At 42.5% G+C, this 15051-nt stretch overlaps 1 protein-coding gene across 4 annotated transcripts in view; it reads right to left on the bottom strand.

The window, feature by feature from the left end:
- The window catches only part of socs5b (suppressor of cytokine signaling 5b), a 32519-nt gene extending 18739 nt beyond the window's left edge, over nt 1-13780 (bottom strand). For 2 of the 4 annotated variants that reach the window (XM_054734232.2, XM_054734235.2), the window contains exon 1: nt 13222-13780. The gene's annotated coding sequence lies outside the window, so the exon portion shown is untranslated. The remainder of the gene's footprint in view (nt 1-13221) is intronic. The other 2 variants (XM_054734233.2, XM_054734234.2) reach the window with 1 other exon arrangement.
- Nucleotides 13781-15051: the final 1271 nt, after the last annotated feature.

Here is a 15051-nt window from a genome sequence, read left to right as displayed (position 1 = left end):
TGGAGATCCAGCACTGAAAGGGGCTTTTCAACATCCACCCCTTTTTGTCTACAAAAGGGGTCCCAATCCACAGGACAAAGTAGTGAAAGCAAATATTTTGCCACCTCCAAAACAGTAAACTCTCGCTCCTCGGCAGCAAGAAAACTATCCCTGTGGAAACTGTGCTCAGTGCCACAATACTGTTAAAACATCTGAGTTTCGGCATCCGAGAACAGGAAAAAGATTTTTGATTAAGGGCATAATTACTTGCAATTCAAAGAATGTTATTTTTTGTTAAAATGCCCCTGCAACAAAATCTATATTGGAAAAACAACAAGGCCGCTCAAACAGAGGATCAGTGAACACAAGGGTTCAATTAGGAGAAAAGACTTGACCTATCCAGTAGCACGCCATTTCAATGACTTATCACACCCAGTGTCTCCAGGGGATTGAACATATTTCACTACATAGAGGAGGTGATATAGATAAAAAAAACTCTGCCAAAGGGAACTGTTCTGGATTTACACGTTAAAAACACTTCAACCACTAGGTTTAAATGAGGACTTAAGATGTCTGTGTTTCTTTAAAGATAGCATACACTGCTGTGTTTTTATACTTCTCTGCCTTGCTGTATGATAGCTTTTTTAGCTTGATGTTTTGCAATGTACAAATCTCTCACTTCCTGAGCTGATTTAGAATGTTTTTAATATTAAGTGGTAGGGCTGCAACTAACGATTATTTTCATAATCGATTAATCCGTCGATTGTTTTTTCGATTATTCGGTTTGTTATTGTTTAGCTATTTAACCTAAACAAGTGATGAATACATTTCAGTTAAGAAAAAGAAAAACATAAGAGAATTGTGCAGTTGACTGCAATCTATTTTACTGCACATGAACACAGTCAGCGGTGTAAAATGAGCTAAACAGTGCAAAATATCAGTCCAGAATAATTTTTTGGCATCAAAATATATGAGGCAAATTCCATAAAAAATAATGCAGAATCTAGAATAGAGTTTGTAAGTGGTATGCATTGCTGGGGGGTGAGTGTCTTGTTCCCCATGTAGTTGTCCATCGTTGCTTGTTTTTTTCTGCATAAGAAACACAAATAGACTGAAATAAGTACACATAAAATAAAGCAGCACACACACTACAACACTAAATCAATATTACATTATTTGAATTAATTAACAATATACAGTGATCATTTATTTTGATAAAAATGCGTTGTGAGGCGTTTTACAGTGTTAGATAGTAAAACAGCCTTTTAATAGTAAAAAAAGGACTTTCTGAATTTCTCCTGTATTTAAAAATTGAAAGCGTACAACTATGCTGCGTTATATTCACCTGGACACAGCTTGTCTGTATATTTTTCTCCGCTGAGTTGTCCTTTTTTGAATGAGGAACATATGGGCCATTCCCATCTGTACCGGGTCGGCCCGGGCCGGGTAGCCCCAGTCGGCCCCAGCCTGGCCCGGTTGATTCCACACATCCTTGTCTTCAGCCCATGTGGGCTGATTCTACCCACCAATCAGAGGCTTGCTCTAATGGAAGGTGTGAATTTGCTGTCAGCAGTGGGCGTGTTGGCCCTGGTCGGCCTGAAGCAGTACCCCTCGGGAAGAGGGCCGAGAATGAGCCTTGGTTGGCCCGGGAAAATTCCAGGCCACCCAGATATGTAAACAACCTACGCTACCCGGCCCGGGCCGACCCGGTACAGGTGGGAATGGGGCTATAGTTATGGGTTTGTGCCGTTTTTCTCTTAACGAGAACATTCTTATAAACAGACGTGCTAAATTTGGCAAGCGCATGATACACAACACGGAGGAGATTCACGATTGCATCTAGTCAATCAGAAGTAGAACGCCGTAGACTGACGCGGCAAAAAACATGTTTAACATCCACTATAATGAACTCAGCTCCCAAATTTGATCTGCTTTAGCTTGTTTATTTTCTGTTACTTACCGGATTCACCGGACTTTCCTCTGCTGCATCAGCCCCCACATGTTTTCGTCTCAGACATCGTGCTTCCGTCGTGCCATGGTTTTTGCATATTTTGCAGGTCACCCGTCTTTTAAAGGCATCTAGAGTGAAGTGCTCCCATACTCGTGAGGTTTTTGTCCGGGGTTTCTCTTGTTTTGTCGCTTCTATTTTTCTTCCGTATTTCTTCTTCCGCCATCTCTCACAGCAAAATGAGCGTCAGTAACGTGATACGTCATGAAAACCGAGGGCAGTTATTGGCTCATTTCTTCTACGGCTCCGCTGGTAGATCAGTGGCTCATTACTGCCACACACTGGCAGCAAATTTAACAGATTGTAACCAATGTCAGATTGTGGTAAAAAATAGACTTTATGAGGTAAAATATGATTATTAAACAACTAATCGATGACTAAAGAAGTTGTTAACTATTTTAATAATCGATTAAATCGATTAGTTGTTTCAGCTCTATTAAGTGGAATGTTTTTCATTGTCTGAGACTACATTTCCCATGATACTTTGCTATATTCAGCCACACAGGTGTTTTAAATCAAATGACCTGTTGAACTAAGGATTGTTTGGTGTAAACCTCCACAATTCCTGATGAAGGTCTCTGACTGAAAGCTTGACCAAAAAATTCCTACATTGCAGATTGAAGTGTGCGGATTCTTACTTTGTTTATGACCGAATAAATAAAAACATAAAATCAACATTAATTGAAAAATCATTTTAAATAATCGATCTCAATTTCAGTCACAATAATCGTGATTACCATTTTTGCCATAGACGAACAGCCCTAATATATATTTAACGGAAAACCCAGAACAGCTTGAAGAAGTCTGTCAGTGTGTGTGTACTAGGGTTGTCACTTTGTGAAAATTTAACCTCACGGTGATTATGACCAAAATTATCACGGTTTTCGGTATTATCATGGTATTTTTTTAAACGTGTTACATTTTCAGACAACTAAATAAACCCTGTATGTCAGGAAATATTGTCCTCAGTTTGTCTCTAAATTTTGCCTAAAATTTGTTATTTTGTAATTATGTTGTTTATTTGTTTACATATTTCCCCTTTAGTCTTTAAAAAAAACAATATTTGCCCATAATTTCTTATGTTTTGTCTGTTTGATGTCATCATTTTAAAAATATTAGACCAGATGATACTCAGTACTCACGTAGCCTTCTAATCAAATACTTTTTTACCCTTACTTGAGTAATAAACCCCTATATCAGGAAAATATTGTCCTTGGTTTGTGTCCTTCCAGTGAGCTTTGCAGATTTGGAAAATGTCATCAGGTAGTAATCATTGTTGAATTCATAATTATTCTCGGAGAGAGACCAACTCTTAAGCCGGGCGTACACTGTGCGACTTTTTCACTTTTTTGAGCCGATTTTCCAGTCGTGTGAGAATCCACGACATCGGGGCGAGTTTTGCGCCGAGCGGTCGTGTAGTGTACAGGGGGTTACGAGAGGCGATTAACACCACGTGACCAGCCGCCGATCAGCAGTCGTGAGGTCGCAGGGACTTCTGGTGTGTTTAATATTTCGCTCGTCCCTCGTGAGGGTATCGCACTGTTGAAGCGGCGCTGCGAGCAGCTGCGAGCAGCTACGATCCAAAAAGTATCAGAACCGCTCACGGCGCATGCGCGCGCAATCCTGCATCAACGCCGGCCGGTCGCTCGCTATTTCCCTAATAACACACGCTGTTCTTTTTTGTTTCTACACGTTTTTTTTTACTCACAAAGATTGTCAAGAAAGCGTGTTTGTCGTGTTCATGTCAAATTAAACTGATCACAAAACACAGATTGACTCTCTTTATTTCGTTTTCCTCATCCAACCCCCATAAATCCCTGTGTGTCCTCCTGCAGCACTCCCGAAGGACAACAGGCAAGACAAAAAAGTCTGACGTGTTGAGTAAAAACTGCTATTTTTAGCACATTTTTAGGGCCGACGTGTTGCTACCAGACGTACATGTGAGCAGTCAGGTCGCATGCGAGAACAGGGTCGTACAGTGTGAGCACACGACTAGTGAGATCTGCCCTGCAAGGAAGTCGTACAGTTTGAGCTGAAGCTGAACGCTGCGAGTGAAAAAGTCGCACAGTGTACGCCCGGCTTTATCTGCCCCTGGGAGCACCGTAATGCATAGCGTCATTTCAATATGGGGGTGTCCGCGACACGGTTTATATGCAGGTAGCGGCGCTAGGGCTGCAACAACGAATCGATAAATTCGATGAAAATCGATTACTAAAAGCGTTGGCAACGAATTGTGTCATCGATTCGTTGTGTCGCACAACTCTTCCAAAAGCGCCCCCCCCCCCCCTTCCCGCCCGCCGTTGCGCGCAGACAGATCAGCGCGAGGGAGAGCCGGCAGATCAGCGCGAGGGAGAGCCGGCAGTTGTTTGGAAGAGGAACATGGCAGAAGCAGCGAGAGTCAAAAAAGTAAAAGCTTTTTTAAGTTTGGGAGCATTTTCAGTTAAATCAGGCGAAGACATGCGTTACCTGCAACGTTTAGGTCAGACTTAGCATGGCACGGGATGATGCAGCGTCTTAAACGCAAGCATGTCGGGATCATCAGCGAGAAAGGAGAGAACTCTGTGTCCGGGTAAATTAAAAACTTTTCAAAAGTGATTCATCCAAGTCCCGGATTATTACACAGGCTAGACATGCCCTGAGCTCGTAAAAAAAGAGTCTAAAGTCGTGAGCGCGACGCTTATTAGATGAGCGGGGGGACTCGCGCTGCTGCGAACCGGTTCCGCCCAAGGCCAGATTAACTGGGCAATTGCCCAGGGCCCACGAACTCTAAAGGGCCCAGGGCACGAGCAAAATACTGTATCTATAATTTCCCGCTTTATGAGGACTATGGCGACCGTACGTTCCGTTTTCCCCGGACGTGTCCACTTTTCACTCTCTGTCCGGCGCGTCCGGACTGCGGGTTCTTGTATTGATGAAAATGTCCGGCTTTTCATCCAGGAGCAGGGATCGAATTATGGGGGAGCTGTATATCCTACACATCCAGGGGAACCGGAAAAAAGTTTTCTATATTATATCATTTTTGGACTCTTTTGAGCAGAGAGCGGCACAGCGCTGCGTTGTTGCGCAGCGATCCAGGCAGCTGCTTCCAGCGCACGGTCCATTCTCAAAGTGGCGCAACCAAAAAACTATAATTAGCACACGATCGTTCATGTCTGCACATGTTCTCTATTTTCTGTCTTATTTGTGCCTGAAGCGCGCTACTGCGGAGCTCATCACCTGTGCTGCGGTGATTTCACCTCACGCAGCATCGAAAACGCGCTCCGCGCTTTGTGGTCAGATCCCTTTGATCTGCACAGAAGTAACTGATGAGGTGAAAAAGTAAGAATCCAGGCAGCAGATTTTCTGGAGAGTTTAGAGGAGATGCAGGAAGATGAGAGACAGATAGGACAGGAAAATAGTTCAATAAAAACAACAAAACAAAACAAAGTGTTGAAAAGTAAAATGTATGTAGAATTATCTCCACTACACGTTTTTACCTATAAAACAATAAGTTACACACATGTAGTATTTATAAATTTGATACTATTCAGGTCACCTTCAACACTCAGTCACACACCCAGGGTCATTTCAAGACATTTTGGGGGCCAAGGCAAAATGCCCCCCCCCCCCCCCCCCCAATTACTGGGCTCCCCAGAAGCCTCTGTGTAATTCATACCCTCTCCAGTAGTGTTAGTTATACAGTGTTTATAAAAGCCCCTCAGACATTACTGACATGTTCTAATATTATCAGATGAAAAACTAAATTATCAGACATGCTGTCTCATCTGCTGCTTTTCTAAACTTGCAGAAAGTAACAAAACCATTTGAAAGTAGGGCTGCAACAAACGATTATTTGGATAATCGATTAATCGGATGGGGTCTCGACACGATTAATCGATTAATCGGATTACATGGGGAAATTTTTAAAAACTGCTAGGGAAACGTTATTTCTCTCCTTCCTTCACTTTATTTAACACAACATTATTAGAAAACAGTTCAATAGCAACAACATCCCATCACCTAAATTGTCTTATAAGGTGTATAGACAGAGACCCTAAGCTACATCTATCTGTGACCTAAAATGCTTGGTCCAAGTTAAACAGCTTAAGGGCAATTCTCATCTGTTTTGTTTGATCTCATCTGTTGACATTTATTTTAAATGTAATTAAACATAGAATGTGAATTAATCAAAATTGATCACTATTTCCAAAAATGACTGAAAAAATACCAAATAAAACAAAAGTAAATGAATGCCATCCTCCTTGCGATGATGCCCTGGGCAACTGCCATAAAGTCACATCAAGAAATGCTGCTGATCATTCCAATGATCCCAAATAGACTCACATTAGGCCACATGAAAGCAACTGAACCCAAAAATATATTAACCAGTATATAACTGCACTCTCACACAACACGCCTGCAGCAACAGTTAGGACTCCTCCCTCCCTTTTAAAAGCGTTTTTGCTTCTGAGGACATTGTGGTTGTAAAACCACATGCTAGTAGTCTGGCCCCGGTGTGATCAACCAGTTTCTGCGGGAATGTGACGGCGGAACCAGGGCCAGATTAACACTTTGTTGTACCCTGGGCAACAATATTCAAGGGCTCCATCATCACGACCCAAGGATCACCATAATATGGTCACATACAGAATATTTTACTGTAATATGCAGTAAATATACTCAATACTTGAATGCCTGACAACACGTAACCCGCCCAGAGTAACCTTTGACCCACCTCGTGTGGACTGACCAATGAGGAGAGGGTCTTAACTTGAGGCCCTCTCTTCACTGGTCAGTCTGCATGAGACTGTCTCTCAACTGACGTTCAGTCATAGGCAGCGAAGCGTCTCTGTGCAGTGCAAAAGCCCGGGTGGACAGTTTGTTTAATGTAGGGTGATCATATTTCCATTTCCAAACAAGAGGACAGGGGATCTGTGCCTATGACGTCACACTATGGCAACGCCACACAAACCATGTTGGGACCCATTTTTTGTAAGAACTAAATTAATATCAGATTCTGCCAATTAAAGGGCTCTAAAACTATTCATATGTAAATATTTTGCATATTTAATGCAAAATCTAATTTTTCTGCTTTAGTGCTGCAACAAGGTTTTATTAATAATAAATTATTATACCTTTTGTTTTACTACAGCATCGGTAAGCTTCCTGTGCACAGATTATTAAGGATGCTTGTTTCAGCTGTGAGATTAGACAATAGGATCAATGAAAAAATAAGTTGTCACACACTCCATGGAAACTTTCAGAGAATCCACAAATAGTGGCTTTCAAATGGTTTTGTTACTTTTTGCAAGTTTATAAAAGAAGCAGATGAGACAGCATGTCTGATAATTTAGTTTTTCATCTGATAATATTAGAACATGTCAGTAATGTCTGAGGGGCTTTTATAAACACCGTATAACTAACACTCCTGGAGAGGGTATGAATTACACAGAGGCTTCTGGGGAGCCCAGTTATTGGGGGGGGGGGGGGGGGGGGGGCATTTTGCCTTGGCCCTGGGTGTGTGACTGAGTTTTGAAGGTGATCTGAATTGTATCAGATGTATAAATATGACATGTGTATAACTTATTGTTTTTTACTGGTAAAAACGTGTAGTGGAGATAAATCTACCTACATTTGACTTTTCAACACTTTGTTTTGTTTTCTTGTTTTTATTGAACTATTTTCCTGTCCTGTCTGTCTCTCATCTTCCTGCATCTCCTCTTAATTCTCCAGAAAATCTGTTGCCTGGATTCTTACCTTTTCACCTCATCAGTTACTTTTGAGCAGATCAAAGGGATCTCCTGACCGAAAAGCGCAGAGCGCGTTTTCGATGCTGCGTGAGGTGACATCACCACAGCACAGGTGATGAGCTCCGCAGTAGCGAGCTTCAGGCACAAATAAGACAGAAAATAGAGAACATGTGCGGACATGAACGATCGTGTGCTAATTATAGTTTTTTGGTTGCGCCACTTTGAGAATGGACCATGCGCTGGAAGCAGCTGCCTGGATCGCTGCGCGACAATGCGGAACCGGTTCGCAGCAGCGCAAGTCTGCCGGCTCTCCCTCGCGCTGATCTGCCGGTACCGGCTCTCCCTCACACTGATCTGCGGCTCTCCCTCGCGCTAATCTGCCGGCTCTCCCTTGCGCTGCTCTGCGGCTCTCCCTCGCGCTAATCTGCCGGCTCTCCCTTGCGCTGATCTGCCGGCTCTCCCTCGCGCTGATCTGCCGGCTCTCCCTCGCGCTGATCTGCCGGCTCTCCCTCGCGCTGATCTGCCGGCTCTCCCTCGCGCTGATCTGACTTGCTCTGGTCTGCGCTCAACGGCGGGCGGGAAGGGGGGGGGGGGGGTGCTTTTGGAAAAGTTGTGCGACACAACGAATCGATGACGCAATTCGTTGCCAACGCTTTTAGTAATCGATTTTCATCGAATTTATCGATTCGTTGTTGCAGCCCTATTTGAAAGCCACTATTTGTGGATTCTCTGAAAGTTTCCATGGAGTGTGTGACAACTTATTTTTTCAGTCATTTTTGGAAATAGTGATCAATTTTGATTAATTCACAGCCTATGTTTAATTACATTTAAAAATTAGTTGTTTGACATCCCCAGTTATAATAAATGTCTACAGATGAGATCAAACAAAACAGATGAGAATTGCCCTTAAGCTGTTTAATTGGACCAAGCATTTTAGGTCACAGATAGATGTAGCTTAGGGTCTCTGTCTATACACCTTATAAGACAATTTAGGTGATGGCATGTTGTTTTTCTGCTATTGAACTGTTTTCTAATAATTTTGTGTTAAATAAAGTGAAGGAAGGAGAGAAATAACGTTTCCCTAGCAGTTTTTAAAAATGTCCCCATGTAATCCGATTAATCGATTAATCGTGTCGAGACCCCATCCGATTAATCGATTATCCAAATAATCGTTTGTTGCAGCCCTAAGCGGCGCTGCGGCTGCTTTATATAGCGACTCGTTGCATTCTCCCTCAACCCAAATCCTCGGATCACGCATTTTAGCTAAAACGCTAACGTTAGCTTGCTTTGCGTTTACTGTAGAGTTGTGGGTGATGGTCACGCAGATGTGTCATGAGATTTGAAGCGTTGCTGCCTTTCACAGACACTTTTTCTGCACGTGCTGCAAACAGGATAGCCGTCTTCTATCAACTGTCCCTCGGCATTCTTCAAATATCCAAAAAATGCCCGTACTTCCCACTTTGTCTTCTTTGAGGGATAATAAATGTCCTGAGCACTGCTTTCTCCTCCTTTGGCCATTATTTCAGCTTTAGCTTCAAGAAAGTTTTGGTTGTAAACAACAAAGTGCGCATGTGCCGCCGGCAACTTCAGCGAATGATACGGTGGCTGGTAAGGGTCATCGCGCCTATACCGCAGCCACGATAATCCACCGAGATAATATATATTTTTAAAAACAAGACTGTTATTATTATTGTCAACTTTCTTTTACCGGGGTTTACCGCTATACCGGTTACCGTGACAACCCTAGAGTGTACGTCTCTCCCGTGTGGAGCTGACACAGAAGCATAAACTAGGCTTTAGTCTCTTTGCCTGTACAACACAGTTTAAAATGACAGATTTTGCTTTACCAAGCCACAGATATTTTACTGACAAAACGGTTCCTGCCATGTACAAATAGGTCAGGGTTAATGGAGAGAACTCATGGCTGTCTGCAGAAAGAAACATTTGTTTTTTATGGTTTCTTTTCTGCAGAAACGTCTGCCTGCAGCTTATTATTTTACAACCTTAACCACAACATTTTATTAATTGAAAGTAATTATTTTAGCTCTATGTTGCACAGATATTGTGTCACTGTAAGGCACTTAAACCTCTGTATACATGGACTTTGCGATAAGAGTAAATGTAAGGCTCTTCAATTTGTTTTTACTTTGATTCCGACTGTCCCAAAGGGTTCAAATGAAGGCAACTGGATTGGTCCAGTTTACCACGACCTGGATGACTGAGAACCTTCACCAGCACAATGATTCTGAATGTTAAACATTTAAAAGCAGTTGATTTTTACTGACTGATTACGAGTTTTAAAGAAGAAACTCTGGGTGGAGTGAAGTGAGTTTGTAAGGCTCGCTGCAGAAATAAAAACACAGAGCATCAACAGTCAAACACAACACTCGTCTGTAACCCGTAAAACAATAAAGGGCATCATGCTAGATCAGCAGCTTGTGATGACACTTGGTTCTGCTCACTAGGAGCTGCTGCAGATATTAAGTAAATAAATATAATCACAATGATAATTATATAATAGATCTCAAAACACAGTTGAGTTTATTTTGTTGCTTTTTGAACTATTTATTCTGTTGAGTTTAATTGTATTAAATCTCTACCAGCCACTATTTAGCATCGTTTTCACTGTTTGATTTTCTTGATTTTAAACACTAAAAAAAAAAAAAAAAAAAAAAAACATGAATCTGTTTTATTTTCTATTGTTCTGAAACAATTTGCACATTGTCAATGTTTTGAGTTTGTTTTATATTTCAGGGGCGGACCTTTAAAGCACCCGAGCGCCGATGGCGCTAAATTTTCTCGTCGGGCGGTAAATACTTGACGACTTACCGCCCGGGTGGCGCCCAAGCCTTGTTTGTCATTTACACACCAGCTTTTACCTACATCATGGCCGCGCCCTGTAGGAAGCCACCGTTTGCGTTTGCGCGTGAACCTGTGCGCCTCTAGCCACGCAATGCACGATTCTAGTTATAGTCACTTGAACTATAAGTTCACTATTACAAACAAAGTGGAACCACGCTAGAAACACACAAGTACGCAGGAAGATGGCGCCACCACAGGGATGGGATTTCTTGATGAAATCTCCGGCAAAACGCTTTAAAACTGGTGAGGAGAAGCGAGACAGTTCGAAACGGTATGAAGCAGAGAAGCATCTGCGTAGGTGGAATGATTCTTGGCGGTTTAAAGAAGACGGGAGGCGCAGAGAATGGCCGTGTTCGAGTTGAGCAGCGTCTCGCCTGGAAAACAGACGAGAGCAGACGGAAGCAGCATGGGGAGTGGCTGAAAGCCGGCGTTTAAGTCGGACAGATTTCCCTGCCTGTGTAGCTCGGGGGTGATGATGGCTGAAGATATCGCGTTACCGTTCACACTTGTTCAATTTTCAATTTTAATTGTGGTGCCTGTTAGCAGCTGAAACACATCCTCATGTGCTTGTGGATATCATATATTGTATATGAAGATATGACTGTAATAATAAGTGACGGTTATCAGCTGTAGGTTCAGTGTGTTCATAGGAAACATGACAAAAGAACACAAAACACATTTCTCTTTATGGCCTATATAGTTGTCATCATCAACATAACATGATTTACAGAATACATGTGACCAACTAACATTTCATGTTCTACCACCGGATGTTTGGATCAAAATATGAACCAATCAGATCTTAGATCAGGTGAGAGCCAGGCGGTTCCTGTCATCCCCTAGGTTTTGCAGCCGAGGGAGAGCAACTGCAGCGCCTTGCTCCAAAATCTGCGGCCGCCTTGATCTCACGAGGTTATCGTTGCCTACGTATGCATGACGTCAGAGCAAGTCGGCGTCAAGTCGGACACAAATCTAACCGGCATGCACTGCTCGCCGATCACCGCTGGTCTAATCTGCGCAGAACTGGCTCATCTCGAACACAGCCAATGGCTCGAGTACAGCAAAGCGGAGTTGGTGATGTACTGCGTTGTATGCCGGAAGTATGCAATGACAAAATCGAGTTTTGTTGAGGGAACAAACAAATTCAAACTTGAATACGTTATTATGTTTGTGAATGTGTACAAAATAAAGGTTTATTACATTTAAAACGGTTCAGTTGTTATTTTGACTCGTTTTGGCAGCTGACCAGCGGGGCTGGTAGATTCTTGGCGGGGCCGGTAAATATTCAGAGTTACCGGCCCGGCTGGCCGGTTGGTTTTGAAGTTAATGTCCACCCCTGTATTTGAAGTTTAATAAATATTAAGAGATTTATTGACTTATTTAATTTATATTGCACACCGAGTGTTCAATTTCTTTCACAATCAATGTGCTGCTAAAATGTATGAATATATCGGCCTTAATAATCGGCTTTAGATATCGGTCATCTGCAACAAAATTCGTTAAAAATCTGTATCAGCATCTGCCTTAAAAAAATACATATCAGTTGGTCTTTACTGAGAAACCCTGAAACTGAACTAGTTTACTTCTGTTCTCTGGCAGACCAACACACCCATTCTCCTGGGATCCCACTGATCTAAGAGAGGGTTGGAGAGAAGACAAGATCCAGGGAGGATGCCTTTTCAGCTCCGACCAGACACGAGTTAATGAGAGATTTGCAGTGCCTCACATTCTTAAAGATATGTGAAAATGGCAGAAAGCCACGCAGGCTGTGCAATACCCTGATAAAACAGCGTTTTTACATGAGCACCACTAAAACATCATCTGATAGATTGCATTTAATGTTTAAACACATTCTGTCAAACAAACTAAAAACTATTTACTGGTAGGGAATTGTTTAGATTAAAGGTAAACAAGAGTTCATGCTTGAAATCAAATGTTCTTAAATCCAACTTTTTGACACAGAATGCAAAAGGTGGCCCAGACCAGGATAGAATCTTTAAACGTCACATAAGTTAAAATCTAAAGTCAGCAGTAATGTTATAGTTATAACCTAAAACAGTCCTGGTTTCACCGTGAGCTCCCGATGCAGATCAGCTACCCTGCAGGTAACCGAACCACTAAAGTCAAAAGAAGACTCATTTATCACCAGGAGCTGGTTGCGAGGCCTTCTGGTTGTTGGGAGGCCCCATATTTCCCTTGTCCCTGCCAAGTTAGCGGACTTGCTAACCCGTTAACGATCCGCAGTCGGTCCCAGAACAGCGCTAAATGTAGCGACACACCGACGATAACGTTGAACACGCTCGCATTCAGCCTCAACACTCCAGTGACTTCATTCACTTTTACATTATTGAGCAGAAAAACAGTTTAAATGCTCTTAAACAGCGGTAAGATAATATAAAAACAACACCCAGGCGCCATAACTGTCAAAAATGCTAACGTTTAGCATCCCCAGAAAGGGATTTTTTTCCACATTTTTGTTAGCTTTAGCTAACTAAGTAGCTAGCAGTGTTAGCAAGTTAGCTTGTGAAAGAAATCGACACAAAATATAGAAATAAAAGTAAAACGAGGCTATCTAGCTTTAGAGTTCCGAGTATGAGCATATAAGATGACAGAAAATTAAAAGGTAGCTTTATGGGATCATACCTGACCCGGTAGCCTCCTGAAAGCCTACTCAACGGCTCTTTGTCTGCAAAAAATGGCTGTTGAGAAAAGTCAGGCACAAATCCCTCTTGAGGACCAAGGAGTCGGATGAAAGCTTTAAGCTAATACTGGACGGTACCATTCCGGACAGTTTAAAATAAATTACTAAAACACTGGTCAAAGTGATTTAAAAACTAAATTGTTCTTTGAACGCCGCAACAGTCCGGATTTCGTCATGGTGGGGGCCCCAGTCCTGCCGTGATCGCCGCAGCTCCTAGCAGCCAATATGAAGGCGGCTCAGCAGACAGAACCGGAGAGGCGTTCGGTTCTCAACGTGAAGGAACCCAAACGACAGCGGTTAGGTCCAATGGAGCAGAGCGAAGCGACGACCACTTCCGACGGAGCACGCGGATAGGGAATGTCCCGGAGTCGACTGCTCCTGATAGGCGCTCCAGGCTACCAATGAACGGGAAGGGAGAGTTCGGCGGCCCGCTGGCGAGTATGCCGCTGGCTGCTCGCTGGAAACGTGGAGAGGTGAGATGCTGCTGACGTCAACTCCGACTGGACGACAGTTCTGCTGTTGACCGGAAGCACAACAGAATTTATAAAGTCACACATTAGGGTATGTTTTCTAATGGTGCTCTCTGGTGATCTCAACCTCCAGCTGAGACATTCTGGGAAATAAAGTCATGAGTTTTTATCAGACACAAAACCTAGTATGAAATATAGCTGTTTAAACTTCATAAGGTAAGTATCAGGTTAAATCTAAAAACAATGTCCCTTTCTTTGAATGAAATGTGTATACCTTTAATTCTTTAAAGCTACAATCCAGAGTTTCTCCCCTTCCAGAAATTATGTGTGATTTTTTGAAATCCATAGAAGTCTTACCCTGTCTGTACTGTGATGAAATGTAGGCATTTGGGGTGTAACGGTTCACGGGGATGTGTTCAACCATTTCAGTTTGGCCTGTTCTGTTTGGTCCACTTGTGTACGGTTTCGGTGTATTTTTTCATTAAATAATGTATTTTTATTTGCACAATTTAAGTGCAGCAGAAAAAAAGTTCCTAGGCAAGTTTCCACACAGACGTTGTATTGAGTGATGCATGATGGCTGCACAGTGGAGCTGCACGAGCACATTGGGGTAAATGGCATTGTGGCATCAGCAAACGAGAAGCCGAAGCTCAAAGACCCTCCCAAATCACTACAGTCTTCAATTTGGAAAGACTTTGGCTTCCCTGTTCAAATAAATAACAGTGATAGACAGGTGGATAAATTCAAGTTTTATGTCAACATTGTTCCACAGAGATCGTGTACGCGGTAGGTAACAAGTCAAACACGTTAACACACCTAAAATGGCACCACCTGAATGTGAATATCACATCTACTAAGAAGAAAAGCAACCTTGTGCAACTAACGCTAACATCAGCCTTTAAACAATCCCTGTCAAGTAGTTTGGATTGGGCAAAAGCAATAACCCATGGGATATGTGTTTTCATCGCTACAGACTTGTCTATTACCAACTTCATTTTCTTCATGTCAATATAATAGGTTTTTGAAAAAGAAATCTAAGATTTCCGATGTTCATGTTTCTTTATGGTGCTGTGCTACTGGATGGAGAGGAGTTACATGATAGTGAGGTAATGAAAAGGCTTCTCCATGACCAAATCTACCATTGCCACTGCTAGCTCTAACTGCCTCTGTATGGTTAATTATCATCCGTTTATTGTTATTAAGATGAAATGCTCAATATATCCCAAATGTCTGGGAGGGGCTCAGAGTAGAGCTTTTGCTGCTCCTCCAGCAGAGTGTAATCAGTAGTGTTGTGGAGGAGTC

Source organism: Nothobranchius furzeri, unplaced genomic scaffold (genome assembly GCF_043380555.1).
Source record: "Nothobranchius furzeri strain GRZ-AD unplaced genomic scaffold, NfurGRZ-RIMD1 Scf020, whole genome shotgun sequence".
Taxonomy (NCBI): domain Eukaryota; kingdom Metazoa; phylum Chordata; class Actinopteri; order Cyprinodontiformes; family Nothobranchiidae; genus Nothobranchius; species Nothobranchius furzeri.
The sequence above is the reverse complement of the archived record's forward strand: the minus strand, read 5'-3'. Positions and strand labels throughout refer to the sequence as shown.